We start from the raw sequence: 17,880 nt of genomic DNA, 5'->3' as shown, positions 1-17,880 counted from the left end.
CTATTCTGTATTTTTAAATATTTTCAGAGTAAAAATAAAACCCTAAGTAATAAAGTACCCTGAGAATACATGAATAAATATTTTATTATACATATAACTGAAATAGAATATAATTTCAAAAGATGATGTATGTTAAGATAGTGATAGAATTGACTATACATATACACATTTAAGGTTTCCATTCAACAACAAAAAATATATTAAAATGAAATGCAATTGATAAGTGCCAGAAATTCTACAAAAGTGATATTATTAGTGAAATTATGGATAGTAAAATACATATTTTTTCTTTTCTATCTTTTTGTCCATTTCTGATTGCCTAGATATTACTTTGCTAAATTCACTTGAGGGCAGAATGTCTTATTTATACACCTGTTTATTCTGTGATTTTTGTGTGTGTGTGGTCAAATAATAAATGTAGATGAACATTTTTTTGCAATTTTTATCTATAAAGAAAAAATGGTTTATAATTAATGAGGGCTTATTAAATTCTAGGCAATGAAGCCGGTAGGTTATATTTATTTATTTAAGTCCCTACATATGCTTTTCAAGTAGAAAGCTATCTTAGTAGAATAATTGATAAGTAGTTTGAGAGGAACAGTTATGATTGTGGCCAAAACTGCCTTGTCAAAGTTAAAACGGACCAATTTTTTCATTTGGGAAAATGAGATGAAGTGGGTTAAATAATGTGTGCAAGGTGACACACCTCGTGATTTACAAAGTCTTGGATTCATCTTCAAGTTTCTTTTTAAAGCTAAAATGCTTGCCATTATGGCAGTGTTTGGACACACAATATTGGACGTTTACTGGTCCCCAATACTCACTTCACTTAGCTGAGAAAAGTACCTTTAAACAATACTATCCTCAGCCATAAAGGGAACATGGGTCAAATACACAAACCCATAAACTTCTTTTAATCAAAAGCTGTCCCTGCAACTTCTGAATTCAACTGGCTAAAGTGCTCAGGCTTTACTCAGAAAACAGGCTTCAGCTGGTTAATCACTCTCCTTGGTATCAACTCCTTTTGATCCAGGTCCAAAGCCTATAGTAACTTTCAAAATAAAATAATGTTGACTGTTCAAAATTTGAGAATTGGCAACTTTACTAAAGATCTAGAGATGGTGGTAAAGTTTATATCCTTAACTGCATAGCTTTCTGCCAACTATTAGCTCCATCTTTCTTTTTCTTGCTGTAACACAGATTGCTCCCCAGTAGCAATTCTAGCCACACCCAAGTCCCTGTATATTGTAAACTGCTTTACTAAGCCACCCCTCCCACCACACATACACAGAGAGAAAATAAATTGTTTTCATGAAAAGCAGCCATGTGAATATAATAGTTCTCAGTACAATACCAAAATCATTCTGGAGATTGCTCTGCATCCCCTAACACTGAAGCCTAATATTCTCTGCATTCTAACGTATTTTTCCTTGAACATGGGAATACATGTGGGGCATAGGAGTTGTAGTGGGTATTTCTTGTTTGTTATTTTTCCACCAATCAGCCACACACAATCTTGTTATTTATAGTACACTGCTCTTGCTTTCCAGAAACTCTCCCTCTCTTACTGTAAGTGCTTCAGGAGAAGCACTCCCACCCTGTGACTGCTTAAAGCATGGGATAAACACATGGCCCACTTTATACTGGTCAGAGCCACCACGACCAGTGATAAGATGTTTGAGCTCTCAGGAAAGCATGTTGTCTCTTTTCTGCTCAACTTGATCCTAGAAGAGTATGCCTCTGGAATTTTCGCAGCCCTCTGAAAATTATTTGTAGAGAGACATCTGAGAATGGAGACACCACAGCGGACAGCAGAGAAAAAATATGTTCCAAGAGAGAAAAAATATGTTCTAAGATGTCATTTACATCTTTATCGAGCTATACCTGAAGCTGCATATCCTTGGGCTTTTCAGTTAAAGGAGATAATGAATCTATTATTAGCGTAAACCAATTTTAGTTAGATTTATTGGTTACTTGCTCAGAAACATACGAAACTATTTGGAAAAGATAGTGGAATAAAATACTAGCCTGAAAATATGCAAGGAAAATATGCTTTCTTATTAGACACTGTCACTTATTGGATTCTCTAAAACTATTGCCAAAGATGCGCACAAATTTTATGCATAAAAATATGTATTGTTCTGTTTTGCTTTTTAATATAATTGAATATCATATGCTCAACAATCAGGTGGCAAAATATTAAGTGATAAATAATTTTGAATTATATCTTAGTTCTTATATCAAATGATACAGATATTATAAATTGGATTGCAAGTGATAGAAAGTATGATATATTACATAGATGATAATCTGCTAAAAGAGTGACAAAGTGTACTGGGCTAAAATGATTAATAAGCTGATATTTAACTGATCAAACATTAGATGCTCTACATATTTTCTTATTTCCTCAATTGTGCAGATAAATCTTTGTTGATTCCTTTATATCTCTATCCTTTTTTATGTCATTCTGTGAAAGCAGGCAAATGAAATTGTGAGGTCATCAGACAGTTTGAAGTGTCTTCAACTATGGCCTGCTCTAATATCTTGAGAAAGCAGATGGGTCACATTAATGTAACAAACAAACAATAAATAAATGTTGCCCATGCCTTTGAAATGTCCTTAAACCCATTCTGTGTTTGAATATTCTAACAGGATAAGCAGTCAGAAAAGGTATACTACCATGTATACCAAACTGGCATTGATTTTCACAATTGTTCCCACTGCACTGGAATTATCCTTTCAGCTTTACCCTTTCCACATATCCACTAACCTTAACTCATCTCTTTCTATTCTCAGGTCAGGGTTGATATTCAGATTATATCTATAGGCCCCTTATATGCCCAACACAGGAGTCTGGCAAAGATTTGGTAGACACTGGGTTTCACTTAGAAATGTTAATATATGAATATTTTCTTTCCTAGGAGATTTCTTAATGTTATATATAATATATTGCTTCATCTCTCTCTAATGCATCCTCTTAATTCCTTTATAATTTCCTTAAGATTTCCTCAGACGCTTTCAGTACCAGCTTCAGATTTAATTATGAAAAAAGTGAAGAAATTGAGGTCTATTTAGGGAATTGAAACACTAGTTCCATAAAAAGTTTTTTATAAAAGCTATAAAATGATTATATTGGCTTGGCCAAAAAGTTCGTTCGGGTTTTCTGCACAATGCTATGAGAAAATCCAAACGAACTTTTTGGCCAATCCAATATATACACACATAATGAACATAATATATACATAGTTAGCTATATATGTATACATATAGTAGTACACATGTAGTGTGGAATATGTATAATGTTTACCTATAATGCATTTAACAAATAACTTGTCCTTTTAATAAAAATAAGGAGAGTTTTAAAACATTATAAACGTGTTTTCTTTTACAAAACATATCTCCCAAGTTAACAATCGTTTGGATATTTCGTTTGACATTTGGTTTGAAGACTTCATGCAGAATTAGAAATCTAGATATCACAATGACAGAATTTAAATGTGGCAGAATATATTAATAATGTCTGTCAACTATTCATGAATAGCTCTTTTATTAGTGAAGAGGTAGTAGTATTTCTCAACTGTTACTCCCTTCAGTCACAAGCTTTTAACTACATTTGTGGAAAAAAAAAACCAATAACTATAGATGCCCAGAACAGAAATCAGGTCGTTAACAGAGTTTTAATGTGTTAGGAACTAACGAAATCCTGCTGCAGACTCTGGCACCGTGGAGGAGACTGCTCAGCTGGAAGGCTTTACATTAGTGATGGCCAATCTACTCCTATAGACTATTCTTGGGAGACTGCTTCCTGCTCTGAGCACAGCCAGGCTAAGTGAGAGCACATCCTATGGACAGCCTCTTGGTCTGAAGTATGCCAAGCTCAGCTTAATAAACAAATCCGGCGTATGGGCATTAAATACAAGGTTCATTCACGGCTGGGTAATGGGTGTTTTGCAGAGACGGTTTTTACATACGTAATATTTCATTTTCTAGAGTGAAAAGAGTGGGTTCTGCATGGAAAGTGAAAGGAGAGTGCTTTATTTTATATGTGCTTTTCTGCCCTTTCATTTCTGAGTCTGAAATACTATTTTTCTTCATTACATGTTGCTGCATTTAATGAAGAGAAAGACGCTAAAATAGAATGGAGAGGGGAATATTTGCCAGCCTGGCAAGCATCTCAGAATAAGCTTAGGAATCATCATATTGACACATAAGTATTTGGAGATCATAATTATATAATTAAACTATATTTGTATATAAAGATCATGTACATAAACATATAGAGATGAGTATATTACACACACACACACACACATACACAAAGAGCTTTTTTTCCAGCTAGCTTCTGGAACTTTAGCTTTTTTCTATGTTTTATTATTAAATATTTGATGCATACAAGACAATATATATCAAATATACACAAGGTATAAAAACTATCATAATCTCCAGTATACCTACTAACCAAATTAAGAAATAGACATTATTAAATCCTGCATGTGTCTCTCTATAAAAATCTTTCCTTCTTCCTTCGCAATATTTAACTATCATTATGAAATTTTGTTTATTATTTCTTTGTGTGTGTGTGTGCTTTTAGTACATATGTATCTAAACACAATATGTTGACAGGTTTTTTATTATTTGCTTGCTTTTAAAATTATGTACGATTATATAAACATATTTACATATTTAATTAGATATTTTTATTAATAATTCTTTTTTATAATCATTATTATGTTTCTAGGATTCATTCATGTTGAACGCAGCTGTTGTACACTTATTTTCATTGCTGCTTAACATTCCATTTTATAAATATACGACAAAAATTTTTTTTAAGTTGTAATAGTTTTAGGCTCAATTTTCCTCTCTCATTTTGTTAAATCAGTTTTATTTCTGCGGAAAAGAATATAAAAAGATGAGTGACATTTCAATGATCAAATTATCTATGGCTATTGTGAATTGTAAAAAAAGAGAAAATATTAGTTTGATTTATTTATAGTTTGATTATGATTTTTGTGTTGTGTTTTTTTTAAACTTCTGTAAGTTTTTTTCTAAAGAATAGAAGAATACAAAATGAAAAGTGAAGGTCAGACAATAATGAAATAATAAAGTGTAAATGTGTGTATGTATATATGTGTGTGTGTGTGTGTGTGTGTGTGTGTGTGTGTGTGTGTGTGTGTATTTCAAAGCCAAATTCTAGGCAACCGTCTTGAGTCTTCTGCATTTCCCCCACTGCAATTAATCATCACAGCCTATGAATTTGATCTCTTAGTGTTCTTTTTTAACATCTTCATTTTACCCTACCCATTTCAAATTTCCACCAACCTTCCTAGATTACTTATAATAACCTTACAATTTGTCTCTAGTAATGCTTCGTTCAATTCTTTCTTCAGCTAAGTCAGAATAATCTCTGTTAAAATCAAATATTGTCTATTTTATGTTTAAAATCCCTTCTTAACTGTAAATACAGTTTTTGAAAGCACAAGAACTTAAAATACCTTAAATCTTCCATCTTGGTATAGCTTTTGCTGATATTCAGTACTTTACACTTTCTGTTCCATTTTCTGAACACAAACTAACAAACATGGAGAACTCATTGATATAGGAATGCTCACTTGTAACAAAGGACTCAATATTATATCAGGACCATTTGGAGTTGGTCTTACTAGTTTGTTGGATGTCTCCTTGAAATTTGGACATGAATGTCACATACAGGAAATTAGATGATGTGTTGGAACTTCATTGAATTGATATATAGGAAAGATATCAGGAGATTCAGAGATGTCTGCATTAGAATGAATTAATATGTAACTGGCTATATCCAGCATCTAATTATCCCCAATGGTTAGGGAAGGGAACTCCTTTAACAGGGATAATAAAGAATGTACAGGAAGGAAGCACAGCTCAGTGGTGAATGTCTCATGAAGGCCACAATCTATGGTTTGTATGCTACCATCAGTGTGATTATGTGATTCTGGAATGACAGAGGCCAGGTGGTAGCATATTCATCAGAAGAAAGATGGACATAATTATTGTAATGGGCAGACAACATGGTCATTAGGAAACCGTGACACATAGAAGTTGTGACCTCCATCATATTGCCACTCAATTCACTTTTCTGGCCTTTGCAAAAACCAGATGGATAATGGTTAGACCACAATTGACTTAACATAATTTTAGCAGTCATGGATTGTTCTGTCAGGTTTTTATCTTTACTGGAGCAGAGCAACACAGTCTCTGGCACTTGGTAAGTGGCTATTGATTTTACAAAGCCTTTTCTCAACCCTCATCAGTAGAGCAAGTCTTAAGGAATTCACTTTTACCTGCCAAATTTTATCAGTGTACTTTCACTGTCTTGCCTCCAGGTTATGTTAATTCTCCTGAGTTCTGTCATAATATGGTCCAGTGCATCTACATTTTCATGCACACTTAAATCCTCTGGAGATGTTGTCAAAAATGCGGATTCTGATTCAGTAGTTTTGGAGAGGGACCTGAGATTATAAATTTCCAGCACATTCCCTGATGATAGCAACACTGTTTAGCAAAGATATAGACAGGGATCTTGATCATCTTGACAACTGGGAGAATATCATGCTGGCCTTCTAAATTAGTGATACTATGCAAATTAAACTTGCTGAGCAAAAACTTTCAAGTGTTATAGATGTGCTAATAAGATACTTGCATGCCAGAAGGCAAAAAATAAACCTTATGGAAATTTAGAGTCCTGCCAACCCAAAATGTTTGGGTTTCAGTGGTTCCAGGCACTTTGTTATCATCTCTAAAGCAAAAGTGAAAATGGTATTGTTGCACATCACATGTTAAGAAGACCCACAAAATTTCAGGGTCCTCTTTGGATTTTAGAGGCACACCCAGTGATTTTAGGAGTACTGTTCTGACTCACTTATCAGGTGACTTGGAAGGCTGCTACCCTCAAATGGGCCCTAGAACAAGAGAGAGCTTTACCACAGCTCCAGCTTCCAGAGCAAGCGTTCCTGCACCTTAGGCCATATGACCCACCTCGGCTCTGGAGGTGTCATAGGCAGATAAAAATGCTTTGTGGACATCTCTGGTTTATCTCATTAGGAGAGTCTCAGATAGACAGATTTTTGGAGCAAATTCTATGGAGCAAGGTCTACTTTTTTTTAAAAAACACAGCTCCTTATATTGTATTGGAATAAATAGGAAAAAAAAAAAAAGAGAACCTGATTATAGACACTGATTTTCTATGTGACCTGATCTCATTATGAGCAGAGTGTTAATAAAATACACTGAATCATAATGTTACAGAGACACAGCAGAAACCCATTTTAGATTAAAAGTGAATCCTTCTATGACAACACTAAAAATTGAAGAGTGGTTATAAAAATAAATAAAAATTAAAAGAATAAAAATTACAACCGAGGGCTTCCCTGGTGGCGCAGTGGTTGAGAGTCCGCCTGCCGATGCAAGGGACACGGGTTCGTGCCCCGGTCCGGGAGGATCCCACATGCTGCATAGCGTCTGGGCCCGTGAGCCATGGCCATTGAGCCTGCGCGTCCGGAGCCTGTGCTCCGCAACGAGAGAGGCCACAACAGTGAGAGGCCCGCGTACCGCAAAAAAAAAAAAAAAATTACAACTGAAAGAGACAAAAAAATTCACAAAGAATGAACATATAACTGTATCTTTTTTCTTCGTGAAAGAGGGGATTATACTAGATATCTGCCTTCAGCACTAGCAGGAAGTATAAAAGATGAAGGAAGGTGATCAGAACAAGTAGATATGATATAGCACTCTTGTTGAAATATTGCTGTTATTGCACACACACAAATAATTGCTATTTGTGCAATTATAATTGCTGTTATTGCACACTCTCTCTGTGGATACAGAGAGAGACAATGTGGCCTTAAGGGCAGATAACAGTTACAGTACTTCAATTGGAATACCTTGCCCTGGTCCAGCAGTAAGGACAGAGAGCTGTACCTGAGACTCAAAGATAAGCACAGACCTTTGACTGAGACTAACCTGTTCACAATTTGGTAATTTCTGGTATCTTGGCAGAAACATTAGGAAATTTTCTTTTTCTGAGAGTTTCCTCAATTGAGAACTCTACAGATTAAGATAAAACAACTAGTCCACATCAAAGATCACCAGGCAAAATTGATAGTAAGCTATCTTGTACTAGGCATTAGTAGAAATGTTTTAGAGCCCAGAATACTCTGGATGTGTGAACTGTCAGATGCAGATTATTACATAACACATATTAAAAATGTTTAAAGGATTTTTATCTCATATATGAACAATGTTATTTTTGTCTAATCTGTTTTTTAATTTTTATTTAATTTTATTGAAATATAGTTGATTTACAATGTTGTGTTAATTTCTGCTGTACAGCAAAGTGACTCAGTTATACATATATACACATTCTTTTTCAATTCTTTTTCATTATAGTTTATCACAGGATATTGAATATAGTTCCCTGTGCTATACAGTAAGACCTTGTTTTTTATAATCTGTCTTGAATTAATTTTTGTTAGTGGTGTAAGATAGGGGTCCAGTTTTATTCATTTTTTAAATTTTTATTTTATATTGGAGTATAGTTGATTAACAATGTTTTGTTAGTTTCAGATGTACAGCAAAATGGTTCAATTATACATATGCATGTATCTATTCTTTATCAAATTCTTTTCCCATTTAGGTTATTACAGAGTATTGAGCAGAGTCCCCTGTGCTATACAGTAGGTCCTTGCTGGTTATCTATTTTAAATATAGCAGTGTGTACATGTCAGTCCTGGAAGTCCCGTGGTTAGGACTCCGAGCTTCCCTGCTAGGGCCCAGTTCAGTCCCTGGTTGGGAAACTAAGATCCTGCAAGCTGTGCAGCACAGCCAAAAAACCAAAAACACCTCAAACAATGATATTCTTATTAATGAAGAGAAACATTTTTTTATTGAAGTATAGTTGATTTACAATGTTGTGTTAACTTCTGCTATACAGCAAACTGATTCAGTTATACGTATATATATATATTTTTTTTAAATATTCTTTTCCATTATGGTTTATCATAGGATATTGAATATAGTTCTCTGTACTATACAGTAAGACCTTGTTGTTTTGTCTCTTCTATATATAAAAGCTACATCTGCTAACCTAACCTCCCACTCCATCCCTTCCCCAACCCCCTCCTCCTTGGCAATCACCAGTCTGTCCTCTATGTCCACGATTCTCTTTCTGTTTCATAGATAGGTTCATTTGTGTCATATTTTAAATTCCACATATAAGTGATATCATATGGTATTTGTCTTTCTCTTTCTGACTTACTTCACTTAGTATGATAATCTCTAGTTACACCCATGTTGCTGCAAATGGCATTATTTCATTCTTTTTTATGGCTGAGTAGTATTCCATTGTACATATGTACCACATCTTCTTTATGCATTCATCTGTAGATGGACATTTAGGTTGTTTCCATGTCTTGGCCATTGTGAATAGTGCTGCTATGAACATAGGGGTGCATGTGTCTTTTGGAATAGAGTTTTGTCCAGATATAAGACTAGGAGTAGGATTGCTGGATCATATGGTAATTCTATTTTTAGTTTTCTGAAGAACTTCTGTACTGTTTTCCACAGTAGCTGCACCAACATACATTCTCACCAATAGTGTAGGAGGATTCCCTTTTCTCCACACCCTCTCCAGCATTTGTTATTTGTAGACTTTTTATTGATGGCCATTCTGACTGTTGTGAGGTGATACCTCATTGTAGTTTTGATTTGCGTTTCTCTAATAGTGTAATTAGTGATGTTGAGCATCTTTTCATGTGCCTATTGGCCATCTGTATTTCTTTCAGAGAAATGTCTTTTTAAGTCTTCTGTCCACTTTTGGATTGGGTTGTTTGTTTTTTTGTTGTTGAGTTGTATGAGCTATTTGTATATTTTGGAAATTAAGCCCTTGTCAGTAATTAAGAGAAACATTTAATAAACACATGAGATGTCTGGAAATGAGAAACATATTTGTTAAACATTTTTTTCAAAGAATTAAGAAAAGAATTTTTAAAAAAGAATTAGGCAGTATGTTAGATTCAGCTAAAGAAAATATTAGTAATCTAAAAGATTGATCATAGCAAACTCCCTAGAAAACAATATAAAGACAAGAAGATTCACTGACTACTTTATATGCAATACTATGGTCTTATAAATTTAGTGGACCTGTAATTGGTATTAACACCTGATGGTGCAAAACACATTTTGTTTTCTTTTTTCAGAATATTCTTGAATTATTTTCAGTTTTTTATTTCATATTATATTTAGCATGTACTTTTCAAGATTTTACATAAAAATACTGATATTATGTTAATTGGGATTTTAAAAATTAGTAGATTAATTTGAAGGAAATTGGCATCTTCACAATTTTAAATTACCTTCTGCAGCTAACACAACATGTATTTTCTTTTATATTGGCAATTTTGTTATCTGCTAAATTTGTATATTGTAGGTCTTACTAGATTTCTTACTAATATTATATATTTTTAGTTTAAATAGAGTAAATTAAAAAAATTAGTTTCTATAACTGCTTACTGCTGAAATGGAAAAAAATACATAGACTTTCTTTTTTTCTCATGTATCTTTAATCTGGCCACCCATTCAACAAGCTCATTAACTCATTTTAGAAAAGCAGAGCTTCTCTTCACTGACCTTTAGTAATGTAATGGCCTTCTTTGTCTCTTGTTATATTTACTAGCCTGTCTGTTTAAAGTATTAATCTTTAGAGGTTGTATGTCCATAATTTTCCTTTTTTTCCTTTTTAGTTGTCATTTATTTCCTTCCAGAAATTACTGGGGTTCTTATGTTTTAGATTGTTGGAAGGTACACTTACGTCCTGTAGAGATACAGTAGGTTTTCTTAAACCTTATCTTCAAGACACTCATTGTATGTACACCTAAATAGTGAAATACAAAGTTTAATTTGAGAAAAAGTAAAGAAAAACCTATCTTATATAAACATATTATGTTTTATATATATATATATTCCAATGTATAAATTTATTTCTAGCTATCTATATCAATCTAAAGCAATCCATATGTAACTTCTGATTTATGCATATGTGTACATATATGTACAAATTTCTCTTTCTTTCTTTTTTTTTTACACACACACACACACACACACATACAAAATTCAATATCTCATAGTAGTCTCTTATCAGAGCGAAAGGGTAATAAGGTAAGGTAAATAACAGTTGTGGAACACTAACAATCTAAAATAATTTTTCAAAACAACTTAGCAAAATATGTACTTTAAAAGTGTCCAAAAGTTTTTTTAAAAAATTTGTGAAATTAAAAGAAACAAAAACTGGAGTAACTATCAAGCTAGGGATTTTACTCTGTATTTCCTAATGCCATTCTTTTCCACCATCCTATTCCACCTCCTTAGGGGAGAAGAAAAAAGTGGTTACGAACCAGCTACACCATTTAGCATCATTGGCTTAGGAGAATTCTCAAAGGAAATTTATCTTGCAGAAAATTGAACAGAGACAGAACACTGACACAAGAGTCTAAGCCATTTCATCATCCAATGGCTTGTTGCCCTGTGGTGTTCCACCACAGTAGAACTTATATTTACTTTTAAATGTAAATTTTCCCTTCCGCTTGTAGCCATGGGAGAAGTGTTCAGGATGTTTTTGTATACCAGAATATTATTAGCTCTCTCAGACACAGGGATAGAATTTCAAAGTAGGGAAATTTTCTTTTCTAGCCATCACACTTCTCAGTAACATTTGTCCTCCACCTCCCTTCCTTCTCTCAATATTTCCAGGATCTCAATAGAAAACCAAATTAACTAATTCATAAATGATAATAGTGAGTCAGGCAAAGATCCTATTTTAGGATTACGTGAATTCTGTGTGTGTGAGAGTGTATGTGTGTGAAAAGATCATGTAAAGCATGGGTGTGGCTTCACATTACACTTCAACAACATTAAACTTATTGTTACCTACCATGCCTTGATCATTGGTTCTTGCCCACTCTCCAAATGCATCATTTCATACAATTTTCACCCCTACTCCTGTATGTATCCGTTCTATATATTTTCTATTACTTCCAAAGTAAATATTAAGGTCTTTTCCTTTCCCCAGGTTTTAATGATGTCCCCTTATCACCTATCACATCTTGATCTAAATATCACCTTGGCAAGGCCAATCTCAACCATCTAATCTAAAGTTCTTCCTGCTAGTTTCAATGCCCATGTCCTGCTTTTGTTTATTTCTTTGTTTTCCTGAAGGAAATTCTGTATACCCTGTAATCTTTTTGTCCATTTGCTTTTACTTGTCTTCCTTATAATGCAAGTGCCATGATACATAGATCTTGTCCATCTTGGCTACAGTTGTAATCTTAGAAAGTAACATTGTGCCTAATGCATAGTGGCCCCTAATGAAGATTTGTTGAATTAATAAATTAAAACGTAAAATATGGACTTTTCAGTCATTGTGGAAAGGATACTATTTAGTTTCAAACTGATTTATCCTCACTCCCTTCAAATTATACTACAAAAGTAACTAGTCAAAAAGTCAGCCCTTTTTAATTAATTTTGTTTTAGTATGGAGGAAACAAAAGATGGAAATGCTGTTAGCAGCATTTTAGCATTTGCAAAGTTTAACACTTAATTCCTGAACAAAACAATCTCTTGAGAGTCCTACATAAACTTACGGATCCAAAATGAATTTGAATATTATTAGAAGCATTGTATTTATTCTAAAAGGTTAAAAAAAAAAAGGTTGACATTTTCTAATGTAGATACGTTAATGCCCCAGCTTTCAATTATAAAATCTTATTTCCCAAATTTGTGCCTGCTCTTGTTAGCCATTTGCCTGGAAACAAATGATTAATAACTCCAGAATAAAGGATTCTACAACAAAAACTACCAGGAAATAACATGCTTCCTTTATATGCTTTTGTCAAGAAGGCATAAGAAATGATTATACTGATACAATACAGTGGAATTTTTAGCCAGTTTTCTGGAGATTTTATACCACAATTTTAAGGTTTTCCTTCCTTTGATAAATTTAAAGGAAATAGAAATCAGCGTTCCCATAAAGGGAGACTGCTTCAATTGACTCGGAATATAGTATTCTGACTAACTTAAGGTTTTAGAAGAAACAAATCAATTTAGAATATTACTGAACGTGCAAGCCATCCCATTTATATCTGAAAATATATTTAAGGTCCTGCTATTAGTTATGACTATATGGGTCATATGAAGATAGACATTTGTCATTTAGTATAGACAACATTATCTATCTGAACTGATGAGGCTGCAAATACAGATAAATGAAGTTTTAATTACAGGGTTGTGGTTCTTAAACAGAATTTAGCTGTAACCTAGGAAACCACTGACATTTAGATAAGAGAAATAATAAACTCTACACTGTAAGAAATAATGGGAGTAAAATTTGTGTTAAGAAGAAAAACCGGAGCAGGAAGACAAAGAAATTACAAATTGCACACAAACATAAGCAGCCTTGGATTTGGCGTGTGGAAGAGGGAGGATGATTTTAAAAATTAAATTTCCAAAGAAATCTATGTGTTTTATGGATTTTAAAACTAGAGTTTATATTTTTCCCAAACCGTTCTTTCTTGGTTAGGAAAGAAAGGAAGCAACCGTACATTTCTAACACTGACCAAGGATCTGGGTTTGATTCTCAACTCAAGCTCTGTTCTTAGTTCTGTTACCTTGAGGATGTGGTTAAATATTTTAAACAACAGTTTTCCCCTGTATAAAATATGGATTATAATACATATTTGGAAAGTTTTCTGGGAAGATTATATGGAAAATATGTTTTAGAAAGTTTTCACAGTTTTTTCAAAAGATAATAGATATTAAAATATTATAGAACATTACAGTGTTAAAATATTTTGTTAATGTTCTCAACCTTCTTCCTGAAGTATTGTCAGTGTATACATATATATTTTTGTACATATATATATTCTGGAACTGTGTGTATTAAGGACCTGTGGAGAACCTCTTGCTGATCTCAGTTCCAAGTATTTGTCTTTTGCATTCTACCCAGAGCCTTTCTTATATGACCCTGTGTGTCTTAAGGGGAATTCCTACTTGTATTTCTGGTTTACGTTTTCTACACTGTATATTTGAACATTTTTATAATAAAATGTTAGGTGAAAAATTCACCTTTTAATCCTTCCTACAATTTATAAGTTTACCCCATGTATACGTTCAACCTAACTATTTCCCCAGACATAGAGTTTTGTTTTGTTTCATTTCCCTTGCAGCTGAAAAGGAAAGAGCATGATAATAAATATGGTGAGAAATAGAACCATCACAGTTCTCATCACTGTGTACTTCCCTGTCACTATATTAAACTACATTTTGTCCAAGCAGTAACCCTGCTGCTTTCGCTAGGATGTATGTGCCCTGAAACGTAAGACTGCAAACAATCTTAATACATTACCTATCAGGATTAAAGTTTACTGATAAAGACCTGCTTAAAGACCTTTGACTTTCTCTGCCTACCAATTCAAAGCTATTACTGTCATAAACTCTGTCCAATCTCAACCAGTTTACTCCCTTGTAAAATCTGCCTTAAAATTATCTCACCCATATCCTAAAGTACTACAAGTCTTTCTGTTTTCTCCCCACTTTGAGACACTATGTAAGAGTCTCTCAAGGTGGTTTTCTCCCTTACTTCAATAAATCTAATAAGGTTTATTAGATCAATAAATCTAAACTAAGATTTGCATGATCAATAGTCTTTTTTTTCCCCTAGTTTTTTTTTTTTTTTTGAAGTGTTAGTCATAGACAACAGAATTATCGTAGTGAGTTCAGGGAGAGGACTATATTATTAAATTTAATCATCTTCTCAGCAGTGTACCTGAAAGTCTCAAGTTCAAGAAGGTGGTAGAAGCTCTAGAAAAGATGTTGATTATTTGGTACACTCCAGAATTAGAATTATATTTTGTATTTTGGGAATAATCATGCCTATGTGTAAGCCTAGGCTTTAAGAGACATTAGAAATACTCTTGGGAAAGGTCTGTACAGTGTGTGTGTGTGTATCACTTTTTATACTTGATTCATAGTAGATGCTCAATAGTAACTTTTTTTTCTTTTTTCCTTTTTTTTGGGTTAACTGTATTTATTTATTTTAACATCTTTATTGGAGTATAATTGCTTTACAATGGTGTGTTAGTTTCTGCTTTATAACAAAGTGAATCATAGTAACTTTTATGATGAATATTCCTTTTATGTGTTGATGTCAGCTATATATATATATATATATATATATTTACTGGCAATAAAAGTAATATTAGTGCATGAGTTCACTGAAGGCTATAACTCTATCTCTTCATCATTATCTAACTTTTTTACAGTTAGATAAATAATAAATATTTTGATGATGATTATAGAAATATACATTTTTTGTCTGAATATTGATCCGCAAGATCATATTTTATTCAAGCGATTAGTAATGTAGTGCCATTGACTTTTTAAAACATCTAAAGTCCTTTGTTTATTCAGATTTTTAAAATTTTTCCTAATGTCTTCTTCTGTTCCAGGATTTCATCCAGGAGAGCACATTACATTTAGCTGTCAGTCTCCCTAGGCTCCTCTTGGGTGTGACAGTTTCTCAAACTTTCCTTGTTTTTGATGACTTTGTTATTTATCGGTATTCTGGTCACTTATTTTGCAGGATGTCTATGGAAATGTGTCTGTTGTTTTCATCATGATTTGACTGGGATTATAGGTTTTCAAAAGGAAGACCGCAGAGTTAAGACATCTCCATCGCTTCATAACATGTGTGCTAACTCTCAGCATGATTTATTACTGATGATATTGACTTGGATCACCTGGATGGTGCAATGTTTATAAGATTTCTACACTTTAAAGTTTCTCTTTTTTCCCCCTTTCTGTACTGTACTCTTTGGAAGGAAGTAACTATATACAGTTCACATAAGTAGTAGGGAGTTATGTTACTCCTCCTTGAGGGCAGAGTATCAGCATAAATTATTTGCGTATATCAACATGTATATATACATATATATAGATATTTCTCTATGTAACCATCTGTATCTATATTAAGCTAAACAGGAGTTCATATTGATTTTGCCCCCTCTAGTCCATAACACATGGATCATGCTAACTTCCCTCCCCTTGCTTATCTGGAAACTCGCACACTAACAGTGAGAAATAGGCACCCACTGTCCACTATATTTACTTAACTGTATAATATGATTTTTCCTCTTTAGTCTAGTGATGTGGAGGGTTACATTCTTTGATTTTCAAATGTACCAGTACTTAGAATAAGTCTCGAATGGCTGTAGTGTATATTTATTTTTATACATTGTGTGCTTTACTAATTTTTTGAATATACTTACATTCATTTTTATGACAGATATTGATCTGTAGTTTTCTTTTATACAATGGTTTTATCTAGTTTTGATAATAGGTTAATGCTGGCCTTGTAAAATGGGGTATGTTCCCTCTGCTTCTGTTCTCTAGAGGAAATTTTGGAAAATTCATATTATTTCTCCTGGATCTGAGTATTTCTAATTTGGAGGTTGTTTATTATTGACTCAACTTTTTGATAGATATTGGCTTGTTCAGATTATCTATTCTTGTGTGAATATTGGTAGTTTGTGTCTTTCAAGTAATTTTTCCACAGATAGGTAGATGAGTAAATATAACACTAAAATACTCTAACACAACTGTTTGCATATGAAATATATTAATTTAGATCTAGCTACAATGATCTGTGAATCTCATAGAGTTTGGAGTATAAATAGAACTGGTGATCTTCTAGGGAATTTAATTCTTGTATGTTTAATTATTTAGAGATTTAGTACTAATGAGATGATAATAATAAGATCTTGGTTGAAATGTCACAGTTATCAACAAGCTTTGTGTGAAAGAAAAATAAAATAAAATAAACCCATAGACATAAAATGCCCTCCTAACTTTTTCCAACTACTATAATAAAAAAGAGAGAATAGACCTGCAAGAGTGTGGCTATTACCTGCATAATATCAATTATTAAAATGGTTATATGCTGACAATGGTGAAAATTATCAGAACATGTATATATGCAGGTGAATCTATCCCATTCACGAATTTATGGAAGAATTGTGCAAGTAGTAGGAAATTATTAGCATCCAGATATCTGCCTAGAAATCATGTCTATGTTGTTCTTCCTTTTCCTTTTCACACAGCAAGCATTTCTTTGTTTATGAATTAATCCAAATTAAGTTGAAAAAGTAAGTAAAATGTAAGCTCAAGCTGTACATTGCACATTTCCTTTTGTAAGTATCCTGTACATAGTACTAATATATTTTTTAAATGTGGTCTACCTTGATAGTTTAGTGAATGGTTCAGTGAAGTGCTCATTATGGAAGGAGGCAAATTTTAGACATATTTAGCTGGTAAAACTGGCTAGTTGAATGAATGAAGAAATGAAAAAGGATGACTCAAGATGAGTGGGATAATAGTGATTGCCATACATTTTGATAGAAAATAAATGAGAAAGGAGCTGATTTGGGGGAGAAGAAAGTAAGCTCAGGGTGAGGTATAATAAGATTGAGGCTCCTGTGGGCATTTAGCTGTGTCTATTCAACAAAATTTTGAATATACAACATTGAAGCTCAAAGAAGTCAGGGCTGTATGGAATAAGACATGTGCTTTAATGGAGAACTATACAATCGTTTAGATCACACATTTCCTGATTTTCTGATTCTGATTCTATGGAGATTCTGCATCTTACATTGTGTATTAGTCTACTTGGACTGAAATAACAAAATACCATAGACTGGATGTCTTAAACAACCTAAATTAATTTTCTCACAGTTCTGGAGACTAGAAGTCCAAGGTCAAGGTTTCAGCTGGGTTAGTTTCTGGTAAGAGCTGTCTTTCTGG

This window comes from Orcinus orca, chromosome 14, assembly GCF_937001465.1.
Source record: "Orcinus orca chromosome 14, mOrcOrc1.1, whole genome shotgun sequence".
Classification (NCBI taxonomy): Eukaryota; Metazoa; Chordata; class Mammalia; order Artiodactyla; family Delphinidae; genus Orcinus; species Orcinus orca.
The sequence above is the reverse complement of the archived record's forward strand: the minus strand, read 5'-3'. Positions refer to the sequence as shown.